Raw genomic sequence first — 11,105 nt, 5'->3', positions numbered from 1 at the left:
GTTAGGAAGAAGGTACTTGAAAGTTTGACTTCCCCAAACACCACAAGCTGTGTTGAAGTGTAGTTCCATATAAGATTTTTCATACACACATTATAATTCTAAGTGAGTCCTTGGAAACTAAATTTTGTAGAAGAATGCTTACCTTAACAGATATTTATGGTAAAGGCTTGGAGTGCAATGATACATATGATGAGATTCCATCTTGCTACATTATATTTATTTTCGATTTTTCTAATTGATATTGACAGACAGTCTTAAGAAAGTAATTCATATTCCATAAAAGAATTATAGAGATGATTAAACCAAGTTGCAAGAAGTCATAGTTCATTCCATTGATCAAAAGAACAACTTCTTAAGGAGGCATGGAAAACTTTCATGCTTAGAATTGGTGTGTGGGACCATCTAAGTAGCAAAGGTGCTTACATTCAATTTTTGATATTGGAAAGTTTAGCTAAACTAGATTTTGAACTGAAATCAAAGAATTATCACCATTCTATTGCTATCATTTTCTATTGTCATTTCTCATGACTGAATTATATTGCCACATTTAGAACAATATGTTGTTTTGATTGTAATTCTCTGTGCTTCAAAATTTTTTCAAAGAAAGATGCATTGATCTAATGACATGCAAAATTTTCCTAAAAAATAACTTAAAATCCCTTAAAAATAGAGAATTAGCATCATCCATTGAAAAATAGCTTGATTTGTTGATCATCATTGCAACCTATTCACTGTAGTAGAATTATTCCACAGTAATGAAAACTAAGGTGACAAATAAAATTGCCTAAGTTGTAAATAACTTTTCATTATGGGAACAAGAAAATATCTGAACTAGTCCTTGTTTCATACTTTACATGGAATTGTTGAATGACCTGAAAATCATACCTTTAAAAAATATGAACTCTAGCTAGCCACAGTTGCATGATATAAGTTACAAACCATTAGTCCAAGTCTCCCTCTCTTGCTTCAGACATAAGAGTATCACCATCATCCTCTTCCATCGCAGTAGCTAAGTTGTTCCCCTGAACATCATTTCCCTCGTCTAGTCTGCTAGAAACAGTCTCTCCACTGTTTGTAGGACCGAAGCTTGTTTCAGCTTGAGCTTGCTGAGTTGTTGAAAAGGAAGCCCTGAATGGCCCCACAAGAGAGACCTCGAAGTTCCTGCTTGTCCCTCTACCACTACCATTGATATCCATCTATTCTCATCAACAATCATTTTGAAAATCCATTGCGTTCTCCAGGAGCTGGTGACTATGGCTCATCTGTAGCATCCATGTTGGGAGTGTTATGTCTCATTATTGATTCTAGTTAGGTGCCACCTCATCCAATTATTTTCATTTTGAATGGTGCAAAAGAGCTTTCTGTTGGCATCTCATGGATTTATGAAGACACATAAATGGAAGGAAACAATCAGATCATTTATAAATGTGGAAGCATTTGGCACAGGAGTACTTGATTTAGTTTGTCAATCCAGTCCTAGATCATGGCCTTCTTTGGTCTACACCAAGTCAGCAGTTTATGACGCATAGTGCAACACAAGATATTTTTCCTCTGATTACTGGAGATACATATTATCAAATATTTGTTGAGGACTATGGGGATATCTTGGGATTAGATATTATATTCATCATTAGAGGCTATTTCTATCACACTAGATATGACAAGCCGAATAAAATTTTTCCTAGAAGCATACAAGTTTGAGGGGAGAACTTAATCAACTTATTGAAAGCACTTTCAAGTTCCTTCTAGTTAAGAAATTCTTAGGAAATAGTTGATCTCATGGTTGCATAAAATAGCACCCAAGAGGATCAGCTAGTTTTCTTCAACTATCTTTCATGGTTTATAGTTATTTATTCAAAGAAAATAGCCAGGATATTACATGTTTTTCCTATGATATTTATTCTTCTTGCTCTTGTATTTTCCATGTCTTCCAATTTCATGTGTCTCTCCTAGCTCACAGGTCTTTTTTGTATCTTTAAAGGTATGGTGTTGCATGTAGTGGGGTGAATTTTAGCAGTAATTGTATTTGTGGTGTTTGCTTTCTTGAGATTGCTAGTGTCAAATTTACCTATGAACTGGTATGCACATTCTTTCCAGACAATGCTTATGTTTTTTCCAAGTGCTCTTGTTGGTTTATTATTACCAAAGGAAATTTGGAAAGACTCATTAGCTAATAATATGCCTGACATTGATATAATTATGAAGAGGAATGGGTGAGCCATTGGGGAGCAATCACCTTTTATGCTACATTACTTGTCTACTTGTATATTGGACTTGGTGGAAGCATTTTGACATTTGGTGGGAAGTAATTTTTGTTTTAACGTGGCCATTTTTCACTATATCTGACAAATTCTTTGGCCGACATTCGCTTAGGTCACTCATGGATTACATTATTTCACCATTTTTGCCTATTGAATTTTCTCTCTACTTTGGTGGAGTTCATTTCCAATTTTTGATTGAAAAGATGGGAATGTTAGTTCTATGCCAGAACCCTATGGATATCTTGTTTTAGATATTATTGTTGGCTCTGTGACTAAAATTATTGTTGGGTGGTGTGTTGGTCTATTGATCCCCATTGTGGGGAGTTGGTTATCAAATCTTGTACCACTATAGTTGCTTGTACACTCAGTTGATCCCTACTGTGGGGAGTTGGTTAAAAATATTGTACCACTACAATTGCTTGTACACTCAGTTGATCCCTACTGTGGGGAGTTGGTTAAAAATCCTGTACCACTACAGTTTCTTGTACAACTGAGTGTTGTTGTAATGCCATTATCTTCTCAAATTTTCCCATATAGTGTTGTTGGTCCAAAGAGGCTTGTTTTTCAACACATGTTCCAAACTATAGGGAACAACTTCTTACATTCTTTGTATGATTTGGGAATTATAGATGCTAATACATTGATTTTTGTATTGAAAAATGCACCTATGCTATCTGATTTTGAGGAGAATAAACTTGGTGGAACTACAAAAACATTAGCCTTTGCTAATTTCAGTGAGGAACTTGTGGTTATAACGGGTGGCCACATTGATGGTAAAGTTATAGGGTTGACAATGGATCCAATCTATCGATAACAACTAGGGAAATGGCTAGCTACAATAGGATTCTTTCTAGAACAGAAGTTTGGTTGCCCTTAGGATGGGAAGGATGTTTGGCATAAGGGATTTTATACATCACCTTAGGAGGGGATGCTTTCTCCTTTGAAATGTGAATTCATAACTTGTAGGATTTATAATTTACTTCTGCAAGGTGGGTACAATATTAGGTTGCAGAGAAATGAAACAAATATTGGGCTGAATTTCAAGTAATATAAATGTCAGTATCCCAATGTGGTCTTGGGATCAATGGATTTTTATGAGGGATGGTTTCAATCATAGTGGATTGCTTTGCGGTATGGAAGAGTGTGACAATGATTCTAGTTTCAATTGTGTTGGAACATTCTACACGCATATTCGGGATTCTGGTATTGATATGAAGGTTCTAGATTGCTTGAGTGAAAAAAATCTTGAAAAGGAAGGACTGTAATGTCCCTTTCCAAATGATTACTTATGGTTGAATGACCTGAAAATCATAGCTTTAAAAAAGCTAAACTCTAGCTAGCCACAGTTGCATGATATAAGTTACAAACCATCAATCCAAGTCTCCCTCTCTTTCTTCAGACATAAGAGTATCACCATCATCCTATTCCCTCGCAGTATCTAAGTTGTTCCCCTGAAAATCATTTCCCTCGTCTGGTCTGCTAGAAACCGCCTCTCCATTGTTTGCAGGATCAGAGCTTGTTTTAGCATGAGCTTGTTGGGTTGTTGAACATGAAGCCCTGAATGGCCCCGCAATAGAGACCTCGAAGTTCTTTCTTATCCCTCTACCACTACCATTGACATTAGTTGCTTCATGGGCAGGAAATAGAACAACAACACCACCACCAGAATCTTCTTGTTGATTTGGGGCAATACTACTAGTACCGACCATGGTATTTCCAGAGCTCATTTCAAGCCCAAAATATTCATTATTATTGTTATTTGATGTTCCCATAATACCCCATGAAGAAAACCCATCAAGATTTCCACCTTGCCCATCTGATGTGCCACCAGAATTCCGAACCCAAGGAGATATTTGCCCATGGGAGAAAGCCTGCTCATACTCCACATCATCTGTGGGCATCTCATATCAAAAAACTGGAAAAGAATTATATTTTTCAAGCCACGGAAGAATGCAAACATAATGGTACATGTGTTTACAGGGCATCTATCTTACTTCGGTTCCCACTTCAAATTCATCCTTGCATATTGCACATTGTGTAGAATCGGTAACAAGAAGGTCTTGGGTAATTTTAATGGTGGGCATTATTCCTATGGAAGCTTTGGAGGCGGGAGGTGTACCATACCTGTTGTGGTCATTTTATGCCAGTTGTTGTATAAGTTGATCCAAACCAAGCCCAAGGAAATAATCCCCAAATTTACCAGGTAATTTGGTGGGTCGTGCCCCTATGCTATCATCAACAAATAATTCCACATTCCCCCCACCCAAACTCATCAAATTCTGCATCATTTGACCATGAGTAAACATCAAAGGATTGAACCCACCAAGATCGATCCAAATTTGTACCCTTCCTCCTCTCCCTCTCCGCTCCTCATCTTTGGTATTACTATTGTTGTTGTTGTCATCATCGTTCCCATGTTGGAAGAAAGCAGCAAGGGATTCCATCATTTGGGTTATGCCATGATCAATTGTAAGAGTTGTAGAACGACCCTCGACAGGACCTGGTCCAACTTGCCATGGCTGGAATCGCAATCCCCCTTGCTCTTGCCCCTGCCCTCCCCTAGGTGTATATGGGTGGTACCCAACATTTGGTGTTGGTCTCTTTATTTCCTTGACAAAGCCTCCATTTCAATGGGGAAAATGAGGCCCTCCTCCCATGCATCAATTATGATACTCCTTTGGCACTGATGACACTAGTAACTCTGCCCTTCTCTTCTAGATGACATCCTTATCTATTAAAATTGGAAACTAGGACCAAACTCCACATGGGTCATCTTATTTATGACAAATGATATTTTTTTTTGATTCCTCTCTTTGAGAGGTGTAGGATTGATCTAGAGATCATCTGATTCTGACATGTACAAATGAAGTTATGAATTTATTTTGATTATGGTCAAATTGTCAACGTCAGCCAGCGAACTTATGTAGGCTTAGAAGCCCATCAATCATGTCTATTCATCCTCAACATTGCATATAAATAGAAGGTGACTTAGCCTCATTTAAGCACACTCATCTTCACACTTCTCTCTCTCTCTTCATTGATTGGGTATGGATTTCTGGGCCTCTCTCTCTCCACATGTCCAAAATTTTTAGGAGAGAAAAATTTCAGGAGGCAGAAATTTTAAGAGAGCGAAATTTTAGGAGAGCGAAATTTCAGGAGGTCAAAATTTCAGGAGACCAAATTTCTGGATAGTTTGACCAAGCATTGACTAGCATTTTTTGACCTCCTTTGACTACATTTTTGTGAGGGATATCTTTATTTGGGCAGGTCGCATTTATGGGAACAAAAATCGAGACAAAATGTTGACTGTTGACTAGCATTGATTGCAGCTAGTGCTGACCATAGGTGGGCTATTTGACCAGAATTTGACTGGGCTGAATTTGACTGTTTTGAATGTTGTTATATCTTGTTGTTTGGAGGCTGAAGTTGACTGAAGTTGACCGATTTGCTGAGGGTCAAATCTGCCCTATTAACCAGCATTGACTTTTTTGGTTAGGGATCTTTTGCTGCGATTATAAATTATCATATTTGTAAATTGTACTATCTCTCTCTACTAAACTATTGAAGACTAAAATAATATTTCATCAAGGTTTCCCCACATTGGGGTTTTTCCTTGGCTGGTGCCACATCTTGTGTCCTCTTGTCTTAGCTTGTCTTCTATTATTTATGTTTATGTTTATGTTTATGTTCTATCTACATTTTACTATCATGTTGATGTGATTACTAATCAGAATATTGATACTGGGCTAATAAAGAAATTGAAGTAAAATTGCTATAAAGAATAGAACATACCATTGTTGCCTAAAATTAACATGGTATCAGAGCTGAGGTGAAGACGAAGCCCAAGCAAGAGTGAAAGAGCAATCACCAAAGATAGTTTGACAAGGACAAAAGCTTCAATGGGTTCCTCATCCTACTTCCCGACTAAAGACAAGCTCCATGATAAATCTGACTATCATGGATGGAAGATGTCTCTTGATTTGACCTTGGAAGAAAAAGAATTGATGGAATATGTGCAGGATAAAATCCCTGAACCTCCTTCAAATGCACTGGCTGCTATGAAGACCAAGTACACTAGGGCTAAATTCAAAGCAAAGAAGATTATCAACGATTCCATTGACAAGTACCTGGTGGCCTACATCTCTGAATTGAAGACCTCCAAGGAGATCTATGATATGTTGGTCGTCATGTTCATGGTTAGTAATGATAATCAATTTCTATTTCTCAAGAATAAGTTGAAGGATATTAAGAAGGGCAAGGACGAGTATATTCAATCATATTTCTTAAGGATTACTGAGATCAAGAATGATCTACTTTCAATTGGAGAAGTCATTTCTGATAGGGAACTTACTCTTACCACTCTTGGAGGACTCCCACCTGAGTGGTATATATTTAGAACCATTATACTCAACAATGATCAAATTCTAGGGTTTGAAGAATTGATGTCGAGATGCATTCAAGAAGAAACAAGAATAGTGGAGCAAGAAATGCCTTCTAATAGAAGCAACCCCATTCCATTCTCCGCTCATGCCAAAAGGAGAAATAAGGCAGGGTCTAAAGGTAATTTCCATGGAAAGCTTAGATCTAAGGGAGGAAGGAAGGGCAAGTGCTTTTTTTACAATAAGTTTGGCCACTATGAAAGGGAGTGTCCAAATAGAAGGGATACATCGCAAGATGATGATCACAATCATTTTAGGGGAAACTTCAACAACAACGATCAAAGGAATGGTAGGTCCAATCACAAAGGAAAAAGGAATGCCAGACATCAAGGAAATGGTCAACCCTATAATAAATCAAGGAACTCCATGTATGAAGAATCAATGTTGTTAACAATAAGAAAAAAGAGTACTATATTATATAGGCCCTCTCCACTTTCTCTCCTCCTGCCACTTTGGGAAATTGGCTAATTGATAGTGGTGCCTCAAGGCACTTCACCAGATACAAGGAATCCTTCTCTAATCTGATAGAAAAGGAGACAAACGTGGAGATCAGCCTTGGAGATGATGCCACCTATCCCATGAAGGGATTAGGGACTATTATCATTCAATTGAATCAAGGTAATAATATTCATTTGCAAGAAGTACTATATGTACCTGATCTCAAGAAGAACCTGGTGTCCATTTCAACCATGGAGGACAAAGGATTCAAGGTGGCATTCATCGATGGGAACGTACATGTTTGGAAAACAAATTTTAGATATTCTTTTACTCTTGGTTTTAGGGTTGACACTTTGTCTCAAATTGGAGGAAGTCCATTGGGAGCCATGGCTTGTGACACATCTTTACAATCTGAACTATGGCACCGTAGGTTTTCCATCTTCATTATAAGGCCCTACCCGATGCGAGACAGATGATGACATGTATTCCCGAGTTCAAAGTAGAGCATGAAGGTGTATGTCCAGGATGTGCTGAAGGAAAACTTACAAGGGGACCGTAATAGCAAGACCACAGATATATTGCAATTAATCCACTCCAACATATCTGGTATGATGAATGTAAACTATTTGGGAGGATATTTATATTATCTCACCTTTATAGATGATTATTCTCGCAATACCTGGATCTACTTCTTGAAGGAAAAGGATGAATTTTTCACCTGGTTCCGACACTTAAAAGCCTTGATCGAAAAACAATCCAAGAAGAAAATCAAGATATTGAGGACTGATAATGGGACTGAGTATGAATCCAATGAATTCCAAGATTATTGCAGAGAAGCTGGCATTAAGAGGGATATTACAAAGCCATACACTCTTGATCAAAATGGTGTGGCTAAAAGGAAGAATCGCTCTATTATAGAAGCACTTTGTTCCATGCTTCATGATCGAGGCCTTCCGAAGTTCCTATGGGATGAAGCTACAAATATTGTCGTGTATGTTCAAAACTGGTGCCCTCATCAAGCATTGGACTCCAAGGCTCCTGAATAAATGTTCATTGGTAAGAAACCCGATGTCTCACATTTTATAATTTTTGGAAGTCCCATATATTTTCATGTGTCGAAAGAGAAAAGAAGCAAATTGGGTGCATATGGGAAGAAAGGAATCTTTGTGAGCTAAAGTGAAAATTCTAAGGGATATATAATTTATGTGGTTGGTCAAAAGGAAGTTTAGATAAGTCATGATGTCACCTTCGATGAACATATGTCCCTCAGGAAGATCAACAACCTTCCCATCCTAAGGAAGGACAAAGAAACTGACACAAGAAATCATGGTGAAAAGGAGGACGAAACGATGCCTAATGTTGATGAACCTATGGATCCTATTGATCCACTCCCTCATGAGCCTTCCTCCTCCAAAGGAGACCCTCACAGCTTAGGGAGACTCTCAAAGATGTCAAGAGACACATTGCACCAAGGGGGACTTTCAGTGAAAGCAAGGAGCCGAACAGGTATCAAGGATATTTGACCGCCATGAGCACTATCATTCAAAATGAGCCTTCATCATTCGAAGAAGACATGAAGCATCAAGTATGGAAGGATGATATGAATGAAGAATACAAGTCAATTATGAAGAATGATATCTGGGATGTGGTCCCTAGACCCCAGGACAAATCGGTTGTCACCTCTAAGTGGCTTTACAAAATCAAGCATGGAGCTGATGGAAGTGCAGACCCTCTCATTCACAAATGTAAGAGGGAGTTGGCTTCTGAATTTGAGATGAAGGACCTAGGACCGATGCACTATTTCCTAGGTTTGGAGGTCTGGAAAAAGCCAGGTGAAATTTTACTCTCTCAAGGAAAATATGTTGTGAAGATATTGGAAATATTTGGGATGGTGGACTGCAAGCCTGTGACTACTCCGATGGAACTTAACTTTAAGAAGTTATGTGGTAGTTCTGCTAGACCTGAATTGGGAAATGATTTTGAGTATCGTCAACTCATAGGAGCATTGATGTTCTTGGTGAAATCTCGTATGAACATATGTTTTGCAGTTAACAAATTGAGCCAATATATGGTTGAGCCTCCTCATATACATTGGATTGGTGCCAAGAATCTTTTGAGATACCTTCAGGGCAAAATCACTCGTGGGGTGAGATACACTGTCAGAGATGTGAGGCTCCATGGTTATTCTAATGTTGATTGGCTGGTAGTGTGGTGGATTGCAAGAGCACTTCTGGATGTTGTTTTTCTTTGGGTTCTTCTTTGATATCATAGATCAATAGGAAGCAAAAATAGGTTTCCTTGAGAACCACCGAGACCAAATACATAGCTGCTAGTATGGCCTCCTATGAAGCTGTCTGGTTAAGGAAGCTTTTCAGTGAGATGTTTGTACATGTGTTCGATACCACCATGATCCTCTGCGACAACCATAGTGGGATCCGATTATCAGAGAATCACTTGTTTCATGATCCCTCCAAGCATATAGATATCAGGTACCACTTTATCTGAGATATGGTACAACGAGGAGCAATAAGGCTCCATCACATTGGGATTGATGAGAAGATCGTTGATATTTTGACAAATCCCCTAGGGAAGTTAAAATTCTTCGCCTTTCGAGAATGACTTAGAGTCATGGAGAGACCCTCTTATGAGGGTCCTGTATGAGATTGACATTGAGCTCTGCGAGCTTTGAGGGGATTGGGGTACTTCCTGAAGCAATAAGCAACCATAAGGTGAGTGGTTCAGCCTTCCCCTAGTGGTTTTCTATGTATAGGGTGAGTGGTTCAGCCTTCCCCTGCGATACCCGTTAGTGACATGTAGGCAGGATGAGTGGTTCATCCTTCTACTACTAAGACATCCTGCCCATGCAGTCTGGGAGTCATGGGAAGTACCTCTCATCTAGAAAATGAGTAGGGAAATAAGGGTAGGGACCATAGTACTAATGATGGACGCATCGTGTACTACTGTACTCCCTATGCTAGGATGACCAATATTGATCTAGGATCAATTGGAATTGACTTCGGGTTAGTAAGTGTGGTGGTATGAGACACTCTCTTTTGATTGGAACTAACTTCGGGTCAATAATAGTGGTATGACACACTCTCCTTTGATTGATACTGACTTCAAGTTAGTAGAGAATGCTATGATACATTCTCAATAACTTCTTCTTCCTCATAGTTCAGCAGAGCATAGCAGTGCATTGTGTTAGGATATTCCGACACATAGGAAATAGTTAAGTACAACTTGGTCTAGTGTAGAGTTAGGTATAGAGTTAGGTAAAGTGTGTTTCTTTACCTTGTACATTTTGTAACTTACAATCCGATGGTCACGATATGTAGTGATCCGATGGTTCATTCTCTCCTCGGTATTACCGACACTTGATCCGTGGCTTGACACCCGATTGGTCCATGATTTCTATTTAAAGCGCACGGAGGGTCATTTGTAGGGTAATCCGTCTATGAGAGAAGCATATGTAAATTTTCATTCTTTTATTAATAAATTGCCTGAAGTGGCCGCGTTGGCTCAGGCCGTGGACTCTTTCCCTCTTTGAGGGTTTTAACCACGTCAAAATATTGGTGTATTGATCTGTGATTTGTTTGTGAGCGATGGCCTTTGGTGTTCTGTTTGAGGAACTTACCCTGTAAATTCCTACATGGTATCAGAGCTATTTGAGGGTCGCGTCCATTGGTGATCCAAATCTGAATCCGGTAGAACTGCATCCGACTGTTGTTTCCCAGATCTACTGTTTCTGACTACTTTCAGGTCGAGAGGACTGCTCTATTGTGTTGGGAGCATCTGTTCCAGTGAGGAACCCCTTTCGTTTCACGTGAAAAGGTTTCCGGTAGCCCTAGCTGCGTCATTTTTAAGATCTGGAGGTATACAGTGTTTATTTGCAGTTTACAGTTATTTTCTCTCTGTTTATTTCGGTTTCGGTTTATTTAGCTTTTTTATTACCGGATCTATACCTTTC

At 38.8% G+C, this 11,105-nt stretch overlaps 1 pseudogene; it reads right to left on the bottom strand.

The window, feature by feature from the left end:
- Positions 1-941: 941 nt before the first annotated feature.
- Positions 942-4,986, bottom strand: LOC149143877 (E3 ubiquitin-protein ligase RING1-like; annotated as a pseudogene).
- Between the last annotated feature and the right edge of the window lie 6,119 nt (positions 4,987-11,105).

The sequence above is a fragment of the Pinus tabuliformis genome, chromosome X (genome assembly GCF_031772625.1).
Source record: "Pinus tabuliformis cultivar Carrire ecotype Pingquan chromosome X, CPIR1, whole genome shotgun sequence".
Lineage (NCBI taxonomy): Eukaryota > Viridiplantae > Streptophyta > Pinopsida > Pinales > Pinaceae > Pinus > Pinus tabuliformis.
The sequence above is the reverse complement of the archived record's forward strand: the minus strand, read 5'-3'. Positions and strand labels throughout refer to the sequence as shown.